This window comes from Loxodonta africana, chromosome 8 (genome assembly GCF_030014295.1).
Source record: "Loxodonta africana isolate mLoxAfr1 chromosome 8, mLoxAfr1.hap2, whole genome shotgun sequence".
Taxonomy (NCBI): Eukaryota; Metazoa; Chordata; class Mammalia; order Proboscidea; family Elephantidae; genus Loxodonta; species Loxodonta africana.
In genome coordinates this window covers 74097573-74119561 of record NC_087349.1, presented here as the reverse complement: position 1 = coordinate 74119561, position 21989 = coordinate 74097573, and positions in this window count along the sequence as shown.

Below are 21989 nucleotides of genomic sequence, written 5' to 3'. Positions count from 1 at the left end.
GAGGCATGTCTTTTGGAAGTGATCTAATGCACAGCAGTATGTGAAGTTGTGTTGGGTAGTTTTGGAGCCATAAAATGCATGCTAAATGACAGTTTATAATAGCTACTAGTCATCTTTTCATTACAAAGCAAAAGAAAATTCTCAAATTCTTCCTTTTGGTTGTGAGACCAGCACACACACAAAGGAGAGAACATACTGAGACATTTGGCCTGGGAATATGGTATCAGGATCGAGGGTAGGAACTGGAGAAAACCAAAAGTAAGGTAATTCAGGCTCTTTATTCTAAGAGCATCTGTGATGCAAGAGTTATGGATGAATCTCATATAATTTTGACAAAATTTTGGTTTATGCAGTAAATTTTATTGCCTTAATAAATAAAATTAATCCTTGTTCTAGCTTGGAAAGGATCAGAACCACCTGACAGGATAAAATTATGTTTCTCCAGAGTATAATTTTAATATCAGTCCTGGTTAGGAGTCATCAGCTATTGAAAGAACTCTTGTAAGGAGAAACGAAACATTAGAATATTTGCCGAAGCTATTAATTTATATAATGGAATTTAAATATCTGGGAGTCATATTAAATCTCACTTGGATCTCAAGGGTAGTACAGCTTGAATCTATATTAAGGTGTGGGCTATCAGAAGAGAAAGCATTTGACATGTTATTTATTGCTCAAATGTTATTTTATTATCAAGTTTCAAACAACTACATGGAGAGTTATCTGTGAATTAAGACACCACTGGCTTAGCAGTTCAACTTCTTATTTAAAAAAAAAGAAGCTAAGGGGTTGTTTCTTCATGATTTTCTATAAAGTATATTTATTTTTACAGAATGTGATTTTAAAAAATTCTTTCATGGACCTATCAAATGCTTAAAACAGAGAGAGAACATTTTAATTCTGTAAAAAATGAGGGTTCCCCCCCCCACTAATTTTAGAACAAGAAAAAAAAAAACCCTTACTTCACAGAAGTGAACAATATTACTTGACCAAGTTGGTTGGTGTTAGAGTCATGGTTTAAACCCAGAGCTGCAAACTTGTGACCTAGTATTCTTTTGTTAATATCATATGGATAATTCTATATGTCACTGTCCAAACTTCAATCAATTTATACAAACTTATCAATTTAAAACACATCGCCTAGCATTATAGGTAACTGTTGTTGGAGATTTCTAAATCCTACATACTTAGCTGATAATGGCATGCAATTATTTAGCTGTATAAAACCGAAAAACCAAACCCACTGCTGTCGAGTTGATTCTGACTCATAGCGACCCTCTATGACAGAGTAGACCTGCCCCATAGGGTTTCCAAGGAGCAGCTGGTGGATTCAAACTACCGATCTTTTGGTTGGTGGCTCTTAACCACTACACCACCAGGGCTCCTATTTAGTTGTATACAAACCCAACCCATTGCCAATGAGTCGATTCTGACTCATACTACATATATAATATTATATATACATATATTATACTTGTTTTATTTTTTACAATACCAACCTCTTCTTGAACTATTTATAACTTCACAGAATTTGTGCATTTTTAGAGAGAAAGGGAAAATTAGCGATGCTGACTTTCTCATTTCTAAATACCTCAACTCCTGATAAGGAGAGCAGAACATGATAATGATAAATTGGGAAGAAGGAAAAAAAATCTGAAATTCATTTATGTTAAGGTAGTATGCAGAGATGACATGTTAGCTTTCACAGGGAGAAGAAGAAGAAAATTCATCTATATTCTCACCATCCAAAACAATCCAAATTTTAAACCATTTCCTTATAGTCTATTTCTGGTTTTGACAGAATCATTTTTCTTTAATTTAGTTATATCATATACAATTTGAACTTTTATCTTACTTTGGAATTTTAATAGCTAGTAATCTTGAGTAGAGAGATTAGTGTTTCTTTTTATGGTCTTCATAGTAATTTCTCTAATATTCAATTTCCCCACAGGTTTATATTTCTATTGTAGTCAAAAGAAAATGTAGAAAATAAGAAATTCAGAGAATCTTGGTAGAAAGGTAGGGAAATTTAATTTCTTCGAACTATAACTATAAACTATAACCTCTAATGAAGGTTTCGAATGATTTCAACAGGATCCGTCCTCCTTGTCTTCCTTTGGGTTGGGTCTCTTCTCAGATTTCATGGAGGAAAGCTAGATGCTTTAGCTTCACAGAATCACAACACACGGTTCAACAGAAGGCTGTATTTCCGCAATAACTCAGAATCCTGTAAATTAATAATAGTGACACTGATTGACTTTATTTGAGTCTTGTGCCCATCCTTGAATTAATTATTGTAGAGAGAAAGGGGATAGCATAACTAGTTTTGCCTAGTTCCTACATTCAGTTCCTGAATCCTAAGGGTAAAGTCTAATTCAGCTAAAGAACATTGGCTGAGAGTAGAATGAGGTGTTTGCCCAAATCAAAGTTAAGATAGTGTCATCATAAAAAGAGAGGGAGGATGCTGGGAATAAAAAGAGATAAATGACCACTAAAACTTTTATGAAAACATTCTCCTTAATATTTTTTTCTACCTCATCTACCTGCCTCTTTGTGTACTTTGTGTGGTTTTATGTACTTTCTACACCTTCCCATTCTTACAATGATTCCAAATGCTCAGCTGTCTTCTTATTTAATCTTGTCTCATTTTTAATCATCTTGTCTCTTTTCACTATGCGCCTTGGACAATTTGATTCACTTTGAATGTTTCAGTCTGGATAAATGGATAGATCTCAAATCTTTATTTCTAGTCCAGCTTTCTCTCCTCAGTTCCAGGCTGTTATGTCTACACACCGAACAGATATCTCTAGTTGAATGTCCTACCCTAAAATTTCACAAGTCTCAAAGTGAAATTGTCACCTACCCTTCTCAAACTGTGTTTCTCTTGTTCACTTTCTCTTAGTAAACGGCATCCTCCTCCCTCCAGTTGTTCAAGACATTTTTTCTTTTCTACTGAATTTCAGAGTGCTACTTCCTCAATATCCTTTGCTATTATTAATGCCTCTCATTATTTTCTATTTCAAGGTCATTTCTTTTGGGGAAGCTTCTCCAACCACCCCTAATGCTTACTTCAAGGACTGGGTTATATGCCCTCCACCATCGCAGAGTTTTGCACTCTGCATTGGAATTCGTTCTCACTTGGCTTTCTTCCCCAGTGGAGTAAAATTCTCTTGAAGACGGGGATTGTGCGTTAGTCAAAGTTGTATCTCCAGCCCCGAAGACAGTGCCTACTGCTTAATCGTCTCCCCCAAATAATGTTTATTGAGTGAATAAAAGCAATAGTAATACAATGTTGTAAGTAAAAACCACAGTCACAGAAAAGTTGTGACCTCTTAGTTCATGCAACCAGTGATTTAATGTGTATGCAGCTATAGACAAGAATTTCAACTTTATAATCAGGTTGTTACATTTTTATGAAGCTTTTTTGGACAAAGTCAATCAGGGTGGGTCTGCTGAAAAGAATTGTGCTTCTTTATCTTCAGGGGTTTATCAGCATCAAATGAGATCTTTTTTTTTTAAGTTTCTATATAACATCAGCTCAGTAATGACAAATTGATTATGTTTCATTTCTGAAGGAGTTGATGGCCTAACATGCAGGCAGGAATCATTACCTTCAGTTGGTCATTAATCCCTATAAAATATCCTTTACTACGGTAGTAATTGCATTTATAAATTGGAAGTGGAAATGTATATATGCAAGGGTGAAGATTTCTGCTTTCTGCTATTTTCAGTGGTGTGTGTAAGGTATCTCTAGACACTTAATGTTCTCTACATGGGTTTATCAGTTTGCTTAATACAGGTTTCCACATTCTGCCTATACAGTGGATAAGATTTCTTCCTTCATCACTTCCAACCCTGTGATAGAAGCAACAATCAAAATCCACTTTCACGTAAATGTTATTCTGAAATGCATTTGTATATTTTCCAATTGCCAATCTGCCTTATTACAGCATAACTTGGTTTAAAATTCTGAATATGTGTGTATGTGCATATATATATATATATATATGGAATTCTTCATATTTATTATGGAAGTCTTTATATTACGGCAAAGTTATGTATTGAAAGGAAAATACTTGTATTCTAAATTAAGTATCTACTTGTTAGCTTGAAGGGCATTGTGTTTATTTTAGAGCCATTGCTTTTAGCTGATATGAAGGGTAAAGGTGATTTATTTGTATAAGCATACATAATGAAATCAAAGATATATGTTTAAGTGACTATATCCCATAACTGCTAAATTACCAGGGTTTCTATAGATGTGTTTAACCAATTTTCTTTCATGAAAAATGGTAAATAACTGAAGGTCATACATTTTAACTTTTGTATGTGGCCACCTTGATACTCATATTTGACCCTGCTTATGGTCAATAACACATGTTGGTGACACAACTGCCCATGTTGTGTGTGGTACAAGAGAAAGCTTATTCCATGGCTAAGTGATTGGATAATAAAATTGGTCACATTTGTAATAAGTTATGAACAACTGAACCAACATTCTTAAATTATAGAACGTGAGTAATATGATGACCTATGGACAAGATATAGCCTTTATTTGTAGGCAGGATCCTTTAATAAGAAAGCACACTGCCCACACATGTATTTTTCTTTCTTTATACTGGAGTAGATGAGTGAACAGAGTTGATGGGCCTGGCACCAAGACAAATCTTAATGTCACATAAGGAAGGAAGATGAACCAAGTTAATCCATCTCTATCCTGTTTGATATGCTATTGCACTTGGGGAGGATACACATCTTTTTAGATTTTCCAGATCTGAAAATTACTAAAATAAGTTAGAATTTAAATTACGTAGACACGTCCTTGCCCATCAAGCCAACTCACCTGACTTGTGAGCAGTATGGACTATTACATCTTCTCCATCAAGCCAGTAATGTTGGTATGTGACTCAGCCACTCATTATTTCATATTTTTAACAAATAATAGCCCTATGCAATAATCTTTTTCCTTGATCTATCATCTTCATATCATTTCTAGTTGGTTTAGCAAAAGTACTGAATGTGTTTTAGATTGCAACCTTTGAGAACAATTAATTTAGATTTTTATAATTTTAAAAGAGCTGCAGAGAACCCATATGCATTTTTAGAAAACGTCAGTGATGAATATAAAAAGAGCACTTGGAACAGCTCTAGGTGTGGAGTCAAATGGCTTGAGTTTGAATCTTGGCTCTCCCATAAATTAACTACTTGATTTCATCAAATCATTTAATTGTTCTAGGACTCAGGTTTCCAGAAATAACAGTAACAGCTTCGGAGGAGTATAATGAGCGTTAAGTCTATGTGAAAGTCCCTATCATAGCCTCTAGTTCCTGGAAGGTGGGTAACAATAAATGTTTCTGGATGTGTTAATAGATTAATACCTAAACTCATGAATATAGGTATTATTTAAAATGCCAAAGCAAATAATTCATGTCTTGAGGATTGAGTTGCAGTTGGAGTAAGTATAAATTAATATGAAATAATAGCATTACAGAGAGTTTAGTTTCAAATTAGTATCAGGCAACACTGAATTCCAGAGACTTTACCCTCTTCCTAGGTTTTTCTATCACATGGAGGAGCAAGATTCAAAATTTAAATACTCTTGACAAATTGGAAAAATAAACTGCCAGCAATTACAAGCTGAATTTTTTGACAAAAAAGTTCTTTGTAGAGCAAATGCTGTAGAGAGAATAGATAAGTACTAATAATAAGAAAAAGGCTCAGGGGCTATAGAATTCTTTCTATAAGTCAGAAATATCATTATAATGGCTTAAAATATTGTGGGTATTGTCACAGAAGGCTACGAAGCAAAAGAAGAATTTATGAGAATTTGTCATTACAGATCGTCTTTTATGCATTCATTCATTTTGTAGTGGTTAAGAACTTGGCTACTAACCAAAAAGTTGGCAGTTGGAATCCCCCAGCCACTCCTTGGAAACCATATGGGGCAGCTCTACTCTGTCCTGTAGTGGCACTATGAGTCGGAATTGACTCAACAGCAATGGGTTTGGTTTTGGGTTTTGGTACTATGTCAAGTTGTGCCAAGTTCAGGGAATTCAGAACAAATAAACCAGTTCCTTGATATTACACAGCCTATGATCCATGAAAAATATAGCTATTAAAAATGTAGTTAATTTTAACTGACCATCTAAGATGCATCAATTGGTCTCAACCCTCCTGGAGCAAAGGAGAATGAAGAACACCAGAGACACAAGGTAAATATGAGCCCAAGAGATAGGAAGGGCCATATAAACCAGTGACTACATCAGCTTGAGATCAGAAGAACTAGATGGTACCTGGCTACCACCAATGACTACCCTGACAGGGAACACAACAAAGAATCCCTGATAGAGAACACTGGGATACAGACCCCAAATTCTAGTAAAAAGACCAGACTTAATGGTCTGACTGAGACTAGAGGGACCCCAGAGGTCATGGTCCCTGGACTCTCTGTTAGCCCAACACTGGAACCAATCCCGAAGCCAACTCTTCAAGTCTTCAAACTGGACTAAGGGATAGAAAATGGTACTGGTAAAGAGTGAGCTTCTTGGCTGAAGTAGACGTATGAGACTATGTGGACTGCTCCTATCTGGAGACGAGATGAGAAAGCAGAGGGGGACAGTAGCTGGTTGAATGGTTATGTGGAATACAGGGTAGAGAGGAGGAGTGTGCTCTCTCATTAGGGGGAGGGCAACTAGGAGTACATAGCAAGGTGTATATAAGTTTTTGTATGAGAGCCTGACTTGATTTGTAAACTTTCACTTAAAGCACAATGTAAAAAAAGTAGTTAATTTTATGAAGGGGAAACAGAAAGTACTAATAGTACAAGTAAAGAAACCAAAAACCAAACACTGCTGTTCAGTTGATTCTGACTCAAAGTGACCCCACAGGAAAGAGTAGAACTGCCTCACAGGGTTTCCAAGGAGAAGCTGGTAGATTCTAACTGCTGACCTTTTGGTTAGCAGTTGAGCTTTTAACTACTGCACCACCAGGGCTCCAATAGTACAAGAGGCCAAAAATTCAGAAGAAGACATCATGTAGCCTGATACCTAAAGAAGCAGTAGGTATTAACAAGTGTGCATGTCTGCACATGGGAGCAGGGAAAGAAGAGTGATGCTCTGTGGACAGAGTGATATGCGTATTCAGAGGATGGAGATGAGAGAGTATGTCTACATTCTGTAATACAGAGGGAGAGCATAGCAAGCTGCAGATAAGGTTAAAAAGCAATCAGAGGCAGACCTTGGAGGGTCTTTTAAGTCTTAAAAGAAGTGAATGATGTTTGCTAAGTGAAACCACTAAAGCATTTTAAGCAGGGAAATAATATGATCAGTTTTGTAAAACTCAGTCTTGATACTCTGTGGTTTGTTATATTACTTTTTGACCACACAAATAAATAAAATGTAGACCCTGGAGATTGAAAAATATTTACAAGTAAAAAGATTAAGTTTTTTTTTTTTTTTTAATTAAAGAAAATATGTAATGTGGGATAAAGGCCATTATACTTCAGGACAGAGGTTCTCAAGCTATCTGTGTTGAGGAATTAGTTTTCTTTTTTTTTTTTCTAATCTGTCACAGGCTGACACTTTTATGAAATACAATAAAGATGAATTACTAAGAAAATAAACTTAAAAAAAAAAGACATACAAAATACAAGTCTTTATTTTTATTATTAGATTCAACAGACTTAAAATTGCGTTTTCATAAACATAATCAGAAGAAACGTAACATAGGGAGAGAGGAAAGAATCACAAAAACTGTACACATTGTTCATTAAAAGTGTGTGTGTGTGCAATTAACCTTTCTTTGCGTACCTCTTTGCAGACCAGTGTGCGGCTAATATTTTCTTGCTTACCGTGTTGCAGACCAGTGAAAACCAGGTCACAGAACACATTTCGAAGAGTATTGCTCCAGGAAATAGGTTATATACTAATAAACCAAAACCAAACCAAACTCACTGCTGTCAAGTCAATTCTGAATGATAACAACCCTATAGGACAGAGTAGAACTGCCACATAGTTTCCAAGGAGCGCCTGGTGGATTTGAACCGCCAACCTCTTGGTTAGCAGCCATATCACTTAACCACTACACCACCAAGGCTTCCAATATATACTGATAGTGATAACAATTTACTCTCTAATTTTTGAAGGGTATAAAAAAAGAGGAACAAAATTAAGCAGAAAGAGGGATTTGGATATCAGGTGAAGAGGTGTGGTATTAAAAAAAGAAAAAAATCCTAAACCTGTACCTATTTAAAAAAAAAAAACCAAACCCATTACCTGGAGTCCATCCTGACTCATAGCGACTCTATAGGACAGTGTAGAACTGCCCCACAGGATTTCCAAGGAATGACTGGTGGATTCGAACTGCTGATCTTTTGGTTAGCAGCCTGTAGCTCTTAACCACTATGCCAAAAAAAAAAAAAAAAAAAAACCAAACCCACTGCCGTAGAATAAATTCTGACTCACAGCAACCTTATAGGACAGGGTAGATCTGCCCCATAGAGTTTCCAAGAAGCACCTGGTGGATTTGAACTGCCCACCTCTTGGTTAGCAGATGTAGCACTTAACCACTACACCACAGGGTTTCCACCTATACAGCTACGTTATTACCAAGGAATATTAAAATTTCTCTTTCTCAGGATACAAAATAGCTTTCGTTTCATTTTGCCTGTCACAGAATCCACCTAAGCCCAGGTATATTACATTGAAATATTCCTGCAGATGGTAAGGAAAAATGAGTTTGACTTTTATTTTTTCTAGAACTTTAGGTTTTTCTGGCCATGTTGAACAATGATTCTAATATTAGTTCACCACTATATTCTGCATTTGGAGAGAGCATAGCATGCAAAAAGCATGATTGAACTGTTCAATTAATATTTGCTTTTGATATTTTAGATAATAGAAATCAGGAAAAACATCTACAAATGAGCAGTTAAATGGATATATAGATGCCAATGGAAATAAAAAAAATTAATTCATTACAGACTAGACAAACAGTAACATTTATTAATTTTAAAACATTCCTTCTAATTTTCCTCAGCCACTCTTTAATTTAATCCATCTTCACTGAGCATCTACTATAAACCTGTATCTGTGTTAGGAACTGAGATTAAAGAAAACTAGATTCCTATGTGCAGATTGCTTATAATCTAGGGAAAAGTAGACAAAAACATAAAAGTAATTGCAATCTAGTATGTTAACCATTGAAGTAGCAGTGTCTGTAATAAAAGTTCAGTATCAGGAGAGGCTTTTGAACTTCCCAGCACTCTTTCCCAAGGCCTAAGGAAATATTATTGTGGGAAGTCTGGGGCTCTGCAAAATAAAACTATCAACCTTCGTATTTTAGTATTTAACACAATTTCCCAGGTGCACGTAATTTTCACCAGTTGGTATTGTTAAGCTGGCCTTCCCAGGCTTCTCTTTTTCCTATCATGACTATTCCCCACCATTAGAATCTGGTAAAACCAACTGACTGTAATCATAATGACAATGTTAATAAAAATGATTTATTGAATGTATATTATGGGATAGTCACTTTCCAATTTCTGTTTCATTAATTCATTCAACAACTGAAAGAGAAATATTATCCCCATTCTACAGAGGAAGAAATTGAAGTGATTTGCTTAATATTATACGTAGTTTTGTTGCAAAGCCAGAATTCAAGCCCAGATAATTCAGCTGGCTCTAAAGCTTGTTCTGTTTGTACCATGTTATTCTGCCTCCAGCAGTATGCTGCCGTCACTGTGATTTTTCTATAGACTTCCTCCCTGATGTCCAAATCTTCTGTATTAGTGCCCACCTACATTCTAACCCTTGCAATCAAAGAACGATATGTATAAATTCTCCTCCAGATTCATATTTCTCTGTATTGTCTGGTTACTCCACGAAGAATAAATTTGTTGCATCATATTGCAGCCCAGACGAGCTAAAAAAACCAAAAACCAAACCCATTGCTGTTGAGTCGATTCTGACTCATAGAGACCCTAGAAGACAGAGTTCAAGTGCCCCATAGGGTTTCCAAGGAGCAGCCTGTAGATTCAAACTGCAGACCTTTTGCTTAGCAGCAGTAGCTCATAACCACTACACCACCAGGGTTTCCAGATGAACTAAAGTTCTCTAAATACACCCTCTGAGAGCATATTTTTCAAATTGTAGCCCATTTCAGATCTATTTTTTTTGTTCAGGTGTGTGCTGTCAAGTCAATTCTGACTTACAGCGGCACTATGTGTCACAGAGTAGAGCTGCCCCATAGGGTTTCCTAAGCTCAAATCTATTTTTGAAAGAAGGTGGAATCTAAATCTTGAGTACATTAATTTTATTTATTTTTTCATTAGTAAGACAGTGATAAATTAAACTGATGTTTTCTGGTTTTTCTATAGCAAAGCGTTTGGAGAAAAAGACTATTAAAATGTTAGCTAAATCCTATTTTGTTTAATATCATATGCATGTATGAACACTTACATTCTCTTTCCTGTATTTGGCAAGCCTTAGGCATTTTAAATTGAGGAATTTCTCAACCACTTAGAGAGGAGATTTAAAACAAAGTTTACTCTGAAGATGTAACTTGAGACTGAGTTATACCACTGTTTTATTATTCCTAATGGCACTGAGGCAATCCACAGATATTTCATCCTGCAATTTTCTACGGTTATGAAAATGCATAATGTTAATCATTGTAATACTTTATAAACTGACCATAAACCAATGTTTATAGTCAGTTAATCATTGTATTACTTTGCTTTAGGTAATTTAGTACATTATCATAATGGCGCAACCTACTTAATATAAATTTTAAAATGAACACAATAAAAGCTGTATAGCATTAATATATTAAGCATGCTAACCTGAAATTTTAAAATACTACTCTAAACTTTGGACAGAGTTCAGATGTCCTATGACTTTGGTTTCCTCTAGCTTTGCTGGGAAAAGAGTGAAGAATTAATGAAGGACAGAAAAGAAAACTATTATTATACTTCTAGCTATTTATGCAACCATTTCACAGTCCGCTTTAGATAAGAATAGCTTTTGATTTCCTCAGGCCATCATTTAGGAATCTACATCTACTGATTTTTGGAAGACTAAAATTCAAATAAGAGAAATCCATCGCATATTTCTTTATAAAAATCAGGAGGTTTGGTGGTAAACCCAGAACGAGCCCCATGGCCGTCTATTTGATTTTGACTCATAGTGACCCCATGTGTTATGGAGTAGAAATGAGCTCTGCAGGGTTTTCTTGGCTGTAATCTTTACTGAAGCAGATTGCTAGGCCTTCCTTCTGAGGCCACAGTTGGTGAGTTCAAACCAACAATCTTTCCATTAGCTGACGAACCAGCACAAACTGTTTATGTCACCCAGGGACCTAGGTTTGGGGCTTAAAAACCATTGCCGTTGAGTCGATTCTGACTCATAGAGCCCCTGTAGGACAGAGTAGAACTGCCCCACTGGGTTTCCAAAGAGTAGCTGGTGGATTCTGTCGATCTTTTGATGAGCAGCCGAGCTCTTAACCACTGCACCACCAGGGCTCCCAGGTTTTGGGGGTAGGTGATACTAATTTAAAAAAGTAAGGTAGTACTTCTCTTATAAACAACTTCAAGGAATTTTTTATAAACACTCTTAAAATTAAATCAATCATGTCAAGATAGTGGAATTGAATATTACCTTTGTTTGAAAACAAATTTATTGAGTGACTAATATCTACCAGGCATAGTGCAAAGTGTTCTCTTGTACAGTACCACCTTTAATCCTTGGAGCCCTGGTGGCTTGGTGGTTAAGAGTTTGGCTGCTAACCAAAAGGTGGGCAGTTCAAATCCACCTGCTGTTCCTTGAAAACCCTATGGGGCAGTTCTACTCTGTCCTATAAGGTCGGTATGAGTTGCAATCGACTCGAGGGTAACAGGTTTTTCAATGGGTATAGGGCTGAGATACAGATTCTAATCCTGGAGATAAAATTTGGAAATCTTCTATTAATGCCAAACTGTACTGTTGGTTGGAATTTTTAGAAAGCAGTAAAGAAATCAGGTTATATGTGGATTTTCCCATTTATTGTATGACATGAAGTATATGGATACCATCCATGTATTAATATCTCCTGTCAACCAAAGTCTCAGCATACGTATTTGGTGGTATTCACACTGATTGGACTAGATGGCAGATTCAGAAAACAGAAAGAGTATTGCTATGAATCAGAAAAATACTGTGTACATGAAACAATCTGGTCACCTCCAACATCAACTAAAATCAGTTAAGCGGTTTCTAGATATCACATTGAGAACTGTCTCAATTTTAACAAAACTTCAATAAAGATGGCCAAAGAAACTTTTAGTGTATATAAGCTAATCTGAGTATTCCTCTATCAGGGCAGTATTTGTGTAGTTTACCTGTATTTAAAAATTATTTTCACTATTTCCAAGTGACTGAGGATTATTAAGGTTATTATTCCTAAAGGAACTTGTAGAATTTTAATATTTTTACTTGTATGTGTTCTATTACTGAAACTAAATTAAAAAAATTTTAAGATAGAATCTGCGTCTTGTACCTTTTCTCTTTCTCTTCAGTCCCTAACAGAGCGCACTGAATATCAACGACGTGAAACACATTGCTTTGATTAAAATTTGTTGAAATAAGTTTTTTTCTTTTGCTTGTCTGTTACAACATAAAATTTTCCTTAATGAATGTGCTTGAGCATAGGAAAAAAAAAAAAAAAGAAACAGCTAGATTTTTTTTTTCTTTTTTTTACTGTGCTTTAAGTGAAAGTTTACAGTTCAAGTCGGTTTCTCAAACAAAAACTTAGGCACACATTGTTACGTGACTCTAGTTACTCTCCTTATAACGTGACAGTACACTTCTCCTCTACACCTTGTATTTCCTGTGTCCATTCAACCAGGTCCTGTCCCCCTCTCATCTTGCCTCTGAATAGGAGCTGCCCACACAGTCTCATGTATCTACTTGAGCTAAGAAGCACACTCCTCACCAGTAACATTTTATGTCTTATAGTCCAGTAATCTTTGTCTGTAGAGTTGGCTTCGGGAATGGTTTTAGTTTTGGGCTAACAGAGAGTCTGGGGGCCATGTCTTCTGGGATCCTTCCAGTCTCAGTCAGACCAGTAAGTCTGGTCTTTTTACTAGAATTTGAGATCTTCATCAGACTTTTCTCCTGCTGCATCAGGGATTCTGTGTTGTGTTCCCTGTCAGGGTACTCTTTGGTGGTAGCCAGGCATCATCTGGTTCTTCTGGTCTCAGGCTGATGGAGTCTCTGGTTTCTCTGGCCCTTTCTGTCTCTTGGGCTCATATTCTCCTTGAGTCTTTGGTGTTCTTCATTCTCCTTTGCTTCAGGTGGGTTGAGACCAATTGATGCATCTTAGATGGCCTCTTGCTAGCTTTTAAGACTCCAGATGCCACTCACTCACCAATGTGGGATGCAGGATGTTTTCTTAATACACATTGTTATGCCAATTGACCTAGATGTCCCCTGAAACCATGGTCCCCAGACCCCCACCCCTGCTAGTCTGTCCCCGGAAGTGTTTGCTTGTATTCAGGGAACTTCTCAGCTTTTGTTTTAGCCCAGTTGTGCTGACTTCCCCTGTATTGTGTGCTGTCCTTCCTTCACCTAAAATAATTCTTGTTTACTATCTAGTTAGTGAATACCTTCTCCCTCCGTCCCCACTCTGGTAGTCATCAAAGAATGTTTTCTTCCAAGTGTAAACATTTTCTTGAATTCTTATAATAGTGGTCTCATACAATATTTGTCATTTTGTGACTGACTAAATTCACTGAGCATAATGCCTTCCAGATTCACCCATATTATGAGATGTTTCACGGATTCATCATTGTACTTTATTGTTGCATAGTATTCCACTGTGTGAAAATACCATAATTTGTTTATCCATTCATCTGTTGATGGGCACCTGTATTGTTTACATCTTTTTGCTATTGTGAACAGTGTTGCAATGAACAAGGGTGTGCATATATCTATTCGTGTCAGGGCTCTTATTTCTCTAGGATATAATCCAAGGAGTAGGATTGCTGGATCATATGGTAGTTCTATTTCTAGCTTTTTAAGGAAGCACCAAATCAATTTCCAAAGTGATTGTACCATTTTACATTTTCCACCACTAGTGTATAATAAGTGTTCCAGTCTCTCCAACATTTATTATTTTGTGTTTTTTGGATTAATGCTAGCCTTGTGGAGTTGAGATGGTATCTCATCGTAGTTTTGATTTGCATTTCTCTAATGGCTAATAATTGTGAGCATTTCCTCATGTATCTACTAGCTGCCTGAATGTCTTCTTTGGTGAAGTGCCTGTTCATATTCTTCATCCATTTTTTAATTGGGTTGTCTTTTGTTATTGAGGTTTTGCAGTATCTTGTAGATTTTAGAGATTAGACACTGATCAGATTTGTGGTAGCCAAAAATGTTTTCCCAGTCTGTAGATTATCTTTTTACTCTCTTGGTGAAGTGTTTGATTTTTAGGAGCTCCCAGTTATCTAGTTTTTCTTCTGGTGTTTATTCATCTTTAGTAATGTTTTGTATACTGTTTATGCCATGTATTAGGGCTCCTAGCATTGTCCCTATTTTTTCTTCCATGATCTTTATTGTTTTAGATTTTATATTTAGGTCTTTGATCCATTTTGAACTAGTTTTTGTGGATGGTGTGAGTTATGGATCTTGTTTCATTTTTTTGGAGGTTGATATCCAGTTATGCCAGCACCGTTTGTTAAAGAGACTGTCTTTTCCCCAATTCACAGACTTTGGGCCTTTGTCAAATATCAGCTGGTTGTAAGTGGATGAATTTACATCTGGATTCTCAGTTCTGTTCCATTGGTCCCTGTATCTGTTGTCGTACCAGAACCAGGTTGTTTTGACTACTGTGGCGGTATAACAAACCCAAAATCAAACCCACTGCCATCGAGTCAATTCCTACTCATAGCTACCCTATAGGACAGAGTAGAACTGCATCATAGAGTTTCCAAGGAGCCCCTGGCAGATTCGAACTGCTGACCTCTTGGTTAGCAACCGTAGCACTTAACCACTATGCCACCAGAGTTCCCCTGTGGTGGTATAATAGATTCTAAAATCAGGTAGTGTAAAGCCTCCCACTTTTTTCTTCTTTTTCAGTAATCCTTTACTTATCCAGAGCCTCTCCCTTTTCATATGAAGTTCGTCATTTGTTTCTCCATCTCATGAAAAAAATGCCATTGGAATTTGGATTGGAATTGCATTATATCAATAGATCGATTGGGTAGAATAGACATTTTCACAATGTTGAGTCTTCCTATCCATGAGCAAGGTGTTTTCCACTTATGTAGGTCTCTTTTGGTTTCTTGGAGTAGCACCTCGTAGTTTTCTTTGTATAGGTCTTTTACATTACTGGTTAGATTTATTCCTACGTATTTTAACATCTTGGGGGCTATTGTAAATGGTTTTGATTTGGTGATTTCCTCTTCAATGTTTCTTTGTTGGTGTAGGAGAATCCAACTGATTTTTTATGTTTATCTTGTATCCTGATACTTTGCTGAACTATTAGTTCTAGTAGTTTTCTTGTGGATTCTTTAGGATTTTCAAACACCTGGAATTTGTTTAAGCAATGCTAAGAGAGACATAGTGGAAGCTAGTCTAGTGCTTCTTAAACCTACTGAACATTAAAATCATCAATGGATCTTTAAAAATTTTACAGCCAAAAGCAAACCCCAAACAATTAAATGACAATATGAGTGTTAATGGTGGGGCGGGGGGGGGGGGATGAGGCACAGGTGTCAGAATTTTTTGAAGTTGCTGGATGACTGCAAAGCAGACAAGTTTGGGAACCACTAAGCTTTACTTTGTTTAAAATAGGAAATCCTGGTGGCATAATGGTTAAGAGCTATAGCTGCTAATCAAAAGGTCAGCAGTTCGAATCCACCAGATGCTCCTTGGAAACTCTATGGGGCAGTGCTACTCTGTCCAATAGGGTGGCCGTAAGTAGAATTCAATGGCAATGGGCTTCATTTTTTTTTTTTTTTTTTGGTTGTTTGAAATAGATCCTCTCAGATTAAATATTTTCATTTAATAGTTTTGTCCAAACGTATACATGATGGCAGTTGAATATACTGTGCATTTACGAATGAATGTCATGGGGCTTGGTTTGAAACCGTAAAAATTATCTTACCACATTTTAGGAAACAGAACACAAATATAATAAGTGTTTAGAGAAACATATCTTAGTTTAAGTGATAAGAGTCACTGAAAACAATCAAGTAACAATAGAAAATTTAATATGGTTGCAATAACGACAACACTACATTAGACTTCAGCACTGCATTTTCCAGTTTTTAGTTTTGATTGATAGCATCTTTCAGAGAAGCTTGTGGTGAATACTCAGAAAAAGAAAAATTGGTAAATAAGGAGTGAAACTATTTTTCTACCTGCCATGTGTTTTTTTTTTTAAGTACTTTAGTTAACAAATAATGTATGTAGACTTTATAATGCTGACATAATAATAATAGTAATAACCACAGTGGCACATGCCATTTATTGAGCATCTATTTTAGATGCTTTCCATGGAGTATCTCCAATTGAAATTGACCTTGAGAGGCAGGTATTATTTGTCTCTTTTACTGAATAAGAAATGGATTAACTGAGTGAGATTGAGAGAGATTAACCAACTTGCTCAAGATCACACTTCAAACTTGAGCAGCAGAGCTGGGACACTAAGCTGGATCAGTTCAACCAGAAAGAATATGAGTTTTGGTTTATTTCATCCTGTCTCTATAGTTACAATAGCTAAATTTCCTCTGACCTCATCACAATTTATACCATTCCTTGTTCAATATGTCTGCAGCTTCCCTTTCTCGGTAGATTATGAAGACAGAGTTCTAGGAGGAATTACTTCCTTGTCTGAATCTGGTTGTATCAAAAACAAGAAGATTTGTGTATGTGTGTGGTTTCTTAAGTGTGCAAATTTTGAGTCCAGTTTTACACATATAAGGGTGCTATAAAAACAAAAATTACGTGCCAGTAGGGATCAAAACTGTCACACATTTGGAAACTGGCTCATCCCTGTGTTTGCCGCAGCCAGTCTGGTGCTTTGCGTCACACTTCCCTGCCATATGCAGGCACACTGGCTCTTTTCCTAGGGAAATTGTTTATTTTTACATACTACCAATAGACACTATTGGTTAAATACTGGTTATCCCTGTTTTCTATCACATAGGAACCTAATATCTTGTAATTGTTGTACAATTTGAATGACTTATTTGGTTCAAGTGACAAAAATCCAACTCAAACTAGCTCAGGCAAAAAAAAAAAAGGGAATAAAAAAACAAAACAAAATCCAACAAACAACAACAATAAAAACAGGTTTATTGCAAGGATTTGGGGAAAGCTCCAACACTGAATGAATTCCTGTAAGAAAGACACAGCATTTTGGGTCTTGGGGACAGACAAGGGGACTGGATCAACTCAGGGATTTTCTTTATTTCTTGTTGCCCTTCTATTCCTCCATGTACTGGACACTGTGTGTGGAGAGAAAAGGCAGGGGATCCAGGAGCTGAGTACAGCTTCATACAACATGATTTTAACATAGGGATGTGATAGGAAGGAGACCTTAAGCTCCTTCTTCCTAGACTAAAGGTGAAAAGTTCCAGTGAATGTCTCTGCTTGTCCTGGCTTTGCCTCCTGTTCTCTTCTGAACACATCACTGTGACCAGATGTGTGTCACATGCCCGATCCCATAAAGCAGGGATTGCAATCCCTCCTAAACTCCAGAGTTAGAGCTGGAAAAGAGCTAAGGCTGAGTGGAAGGGAAAGACTTGGTTCCTGAAGAGCAGGGAGAAAGAGCCCCTGATAGAATAGAAGGATAGATAACTATTACGCAGACTTTCTTAGTTTTAGTCTTATTAATTCACTTCCTATATCACGGGATAGGTAAGTAAAAGATTCAACTTAGACGGTTGACTCCTAACTTATTAATCAAAGCTGATTGAGGATATAACTTTGTTGTTGAAAACACAGTAAAACTACAAATAGTTACAGTGCCTAGTTGTCATTTTGTTTTTGAATAATAGATAAAGGGATAGAAGTCGGAGTCAGTCAGTCAGTTTCATTTCTTATCTGAGCCTCATTTGCCTAAGTTAAATGGGAGAATAATAGTACCTAAAAAAATAGTACCTAAGAGGTAACTAATTAGAAGAAGAATTTACACAAATTCAAGGAGATCATTTATACAAGTTCTTCATCAACAACCTGCCATATAGTAATTATTCAATATATGTTAACTAATAGTAAAAGCAATTAACCAAGTTTAATGACAAGGACAACAACAAAAAACACGATAGTTTAATTGTGTGATAAATATGTTGTGGTTCTTATTGGGTGCCATCTAGTCAATTCTGAATTATGGTGACCCAATTTGACAGAGAAGAACTACCCCATTGGGTTTTCGTGGGTATAATCTTTACAAAAGCAGATCACCAGGTCTGTTCTCTTGTGGAGCCACTGGGTGGGTTCAAACCACAACACTTTTGGTTTGCACCTGAGTGCTTAACCATTGCACTCCAGGGCTCCTTGTGATAAATATAGGTTAGAATAGAATTGTCATTTATTAATATATTCATGGTAGTTTATAATATATACATATGCATAGGGTCACTATGAGTCGAAATGGGCTCAATGGCAGTGGGTGTATACATATACGTATATATATACACACACACACATATGCATGTTAAAAATCAAAGATATCACTTTGAGGACTAAGATGCGTTTGACCCAAACCGTGGTATTTCCAGTCACCTCATATACATGTGAAAGCTGGACAATGAATAAGAAACACCAAAGAAGAATTGATGTCTTTGAATTATGACGCTGGTGAAGAATATTGAATATAACATGGACTGCCAGAAGAATGAATAACCCTGTCTTGAAAGAAGTACACCCAAAGAACCCCTTGGAAGTGAGGATGGTAAGACTTCATTTTACATACTTTGGACTTGTTATCAGGAGGGACCAGTCCTCAGAGAATGACATCATACTTGGTAAAGTAGAGGGTCAGTGAAAAAGAGGAAGCCCCTCGACGAGATGGGTTGACACAGTGGGTGCTGGGTGCAACAACAGGCTCAAACATAGCAACGATCATGAGGATGGTGCAGGACTGGGTAGTGTTTTGTTTTGTTGTACATGGGGATTACTATGAGTTGGAACCAACTCAAAGGCACCTAACAACAACAATATGCAAATGTATGTATATACACATATATTTTGCTCTCTCGTACATACGGTTGCAACGAGTTGGAACTGACTTGATGGCACCTAACAACTATATATGTATTCAATATTCTAGTTTAGAACAACTTATTTTAAATATGTATGAACAAGGCACGTAGAGTTTCAACAACTACTGCTAATGTCAATTCTGTTTTGATGTTTTGCGTATTGCTGGCCAGAACTTGGATCTTCATGGTTTTTACATTTTATCTTTCCTTTTTAAATTGTTCCCTGCATTTGAGTATATTTATGGGATCCTGAACCCCGTTCCCAAAGCTGCCCTTTTATGAAGAATACCCCATAAAAATAACTTTTTTTTTCCCAAAAGCATGGGTACCCACATATTGTAAACATTTAAAAGTATATTTGTATTTTTCTCTGCCCCTTGAATGATTTAAAGCCCTTCCCTGTAAATACATTAAAGTCATGAAAAGAATAGCTAATTTAATATTTTTAAAAAATGGAAGGAAGGTACAGTGAAAAGAAAGTGTTTGAAAAGTTCCTTTCATGTTCAGCATCTATTGAATGAAACCTACGGGAGAAGATTAGTGCCTTTGTTAAAAATGCTTCTACTGAGAACAAAAATGGACTAATACAATTTAAAAATAGATTGGGCACTTTATTTTGCAATAAAGACAAAATTATTTTTATTTGTAATAAAAATATAATTGTTGACCACCAGATGGCTCCCATATTTGTAAAAATTCAGCAAAAAGTGGAAACGCTTTTTAAACCAAAAAATCATAGATTTAAAAGGAACAAAGTTAAATAAAGAAAGCAATATCATCTGTGAAAGTTTTAAGCATGTATAAAAATAATTGAAGCCACATAATTTTTTGCAAATTTATCTCTCTAAAAAGAAAAATGGAATGGATATGACCAGTGCAATGCAATATACCTTTTACATTTTTACCCTAGTCTTAAAAAATACCATACGTTGGAAGAATAAACATTAAATTAAAAAAAAAAAAAACTGTTCAAAATATCAGATAATATAATGCTGTTAATATTTTGATATTATGTTTTAAGTAACACAATGTCATAGCTCATGATTCATATTAGGATCTAATCCATGCACTTTTATGTTTATAGACTTTGCACAGAAATGAACTAGGTCTTATTATTGCTGGGATATCTTCTTTAATGCTGCCTCTTCACTTCATAAAAGTATCATTCCACCACACTTAAAAATAATGCCACATTACAAATCAAGGTTCACCATAGAAGCAAAATAATTTTGACCTGCATGGACTGGAGCCAATTCATGTTGTAGGGGTTATTATGCATCACAGCTCTACTAGGCTGGTATCATGGACAATGACCTGAAGGATGTTTTATACTGGTTTTAATATGTACGCTATTAAGATGAAAGACCCTGCACTTGTCACTGACAGCATTTTTAAAGGCTAAGCTGCCCAATTGTCTTTCATTAAAAGCTGTAGTCCAGTTTTGTGATTTGTAGTCACTGAGCCCTTCAGCTTTCAGAGTGTACAATTCTATTTTGAGAATTTTTTTTTCATACAAAAGGCATATGCTTCCACGAGTCATCTTAACAAAGCAAACTCGCAAGAAGGAGTTGACCTGCACTTTGGCCCCGCTACTGAGTTTCCCTACCTCTTCTTGTTAGCACAAAGCTTACCCCTGTGCCTTATACCACAGAAAAACCAGAAATGTGGAGACAAGGTCCCCTTTGCCCATATGGTTTTATTTGTGTTCTGCTGGCACAGTTATAGTCATACAGTAACCAACATAAATTTTTAGTTTTATTATCACCTCTAAAAAGAGACAGAAATGTGAAAATTGAAGCCAGAAGGTTTGTATCACAGGATTAATTAGGCAGGGCCAAGTGGAGTCTCACTCCTCCTGGCAGCGAGTGCCTCAAGAAGGTGCCTGCCTTCAATTACGGAGCGTACAAAGCAATTAAAAACCCTGTTTCTTTTTCCTGAGGTGTTACTTGTTACTTGATAAATCTCTTTTTTAAAATTCTCTGGGGATCTGAACTGGCTTGAGGTGCAATCTACTGGGGTAGATATTCATGAAAAATTGATTTAGCTCTAGCCTAAGTGCAATAGGTTTAAAATAAACCTGAAAGGAATGAAGAGTGTGTTTCTTGGCTGACATTTTATTGGCCATTTTTTCAATGCACAATAGACTAGATAATTAAGAATTGAGACATTATGGATCTCCACTAGGAGATATGAATCGAATTGGTCAGCCATTCCAGGCATTTTATCCTAAGTCTCACTGCACATTTGATTAACCTTTTTCAAAGGGCTATTTGTACAATTCTATGGACAACACTGTGGTGTGCATAAGTCAGAATTAAGTGCATGCCTCCGAGAACCCACATCCCCTTTCTAATAGAGAATTGGCTCGGTATGAAATTATAGCTCTCCACCTGATTTATGTCCTAGTGCAGTAGGATTTGAAACTTGGATCTGTTGTTCTATTTCTCAAAAAGGAACTTTTCTGCCTTTTCACTATGTTTTTTTTGAGAATTGCATTATTATCCTAATTCTGGAACTATCTATAAATATCCAGAAGTAAGCTTTACTTGTCTTCTGTACAGCTGGATTTGTGGACTGGGATTTTATTACTTGTACATAAATCACCTAGCTAATCCTTTCTTCTGAAATATAAATAATTTAAAATATGCAATAAGTACAGTGTATAACTGGTACAAAGAATAGTGCTCTATCAAGACATACGAGCTTAAGCTTTGTCAATGATCTCATACTTCCTACTGAAAAGAAA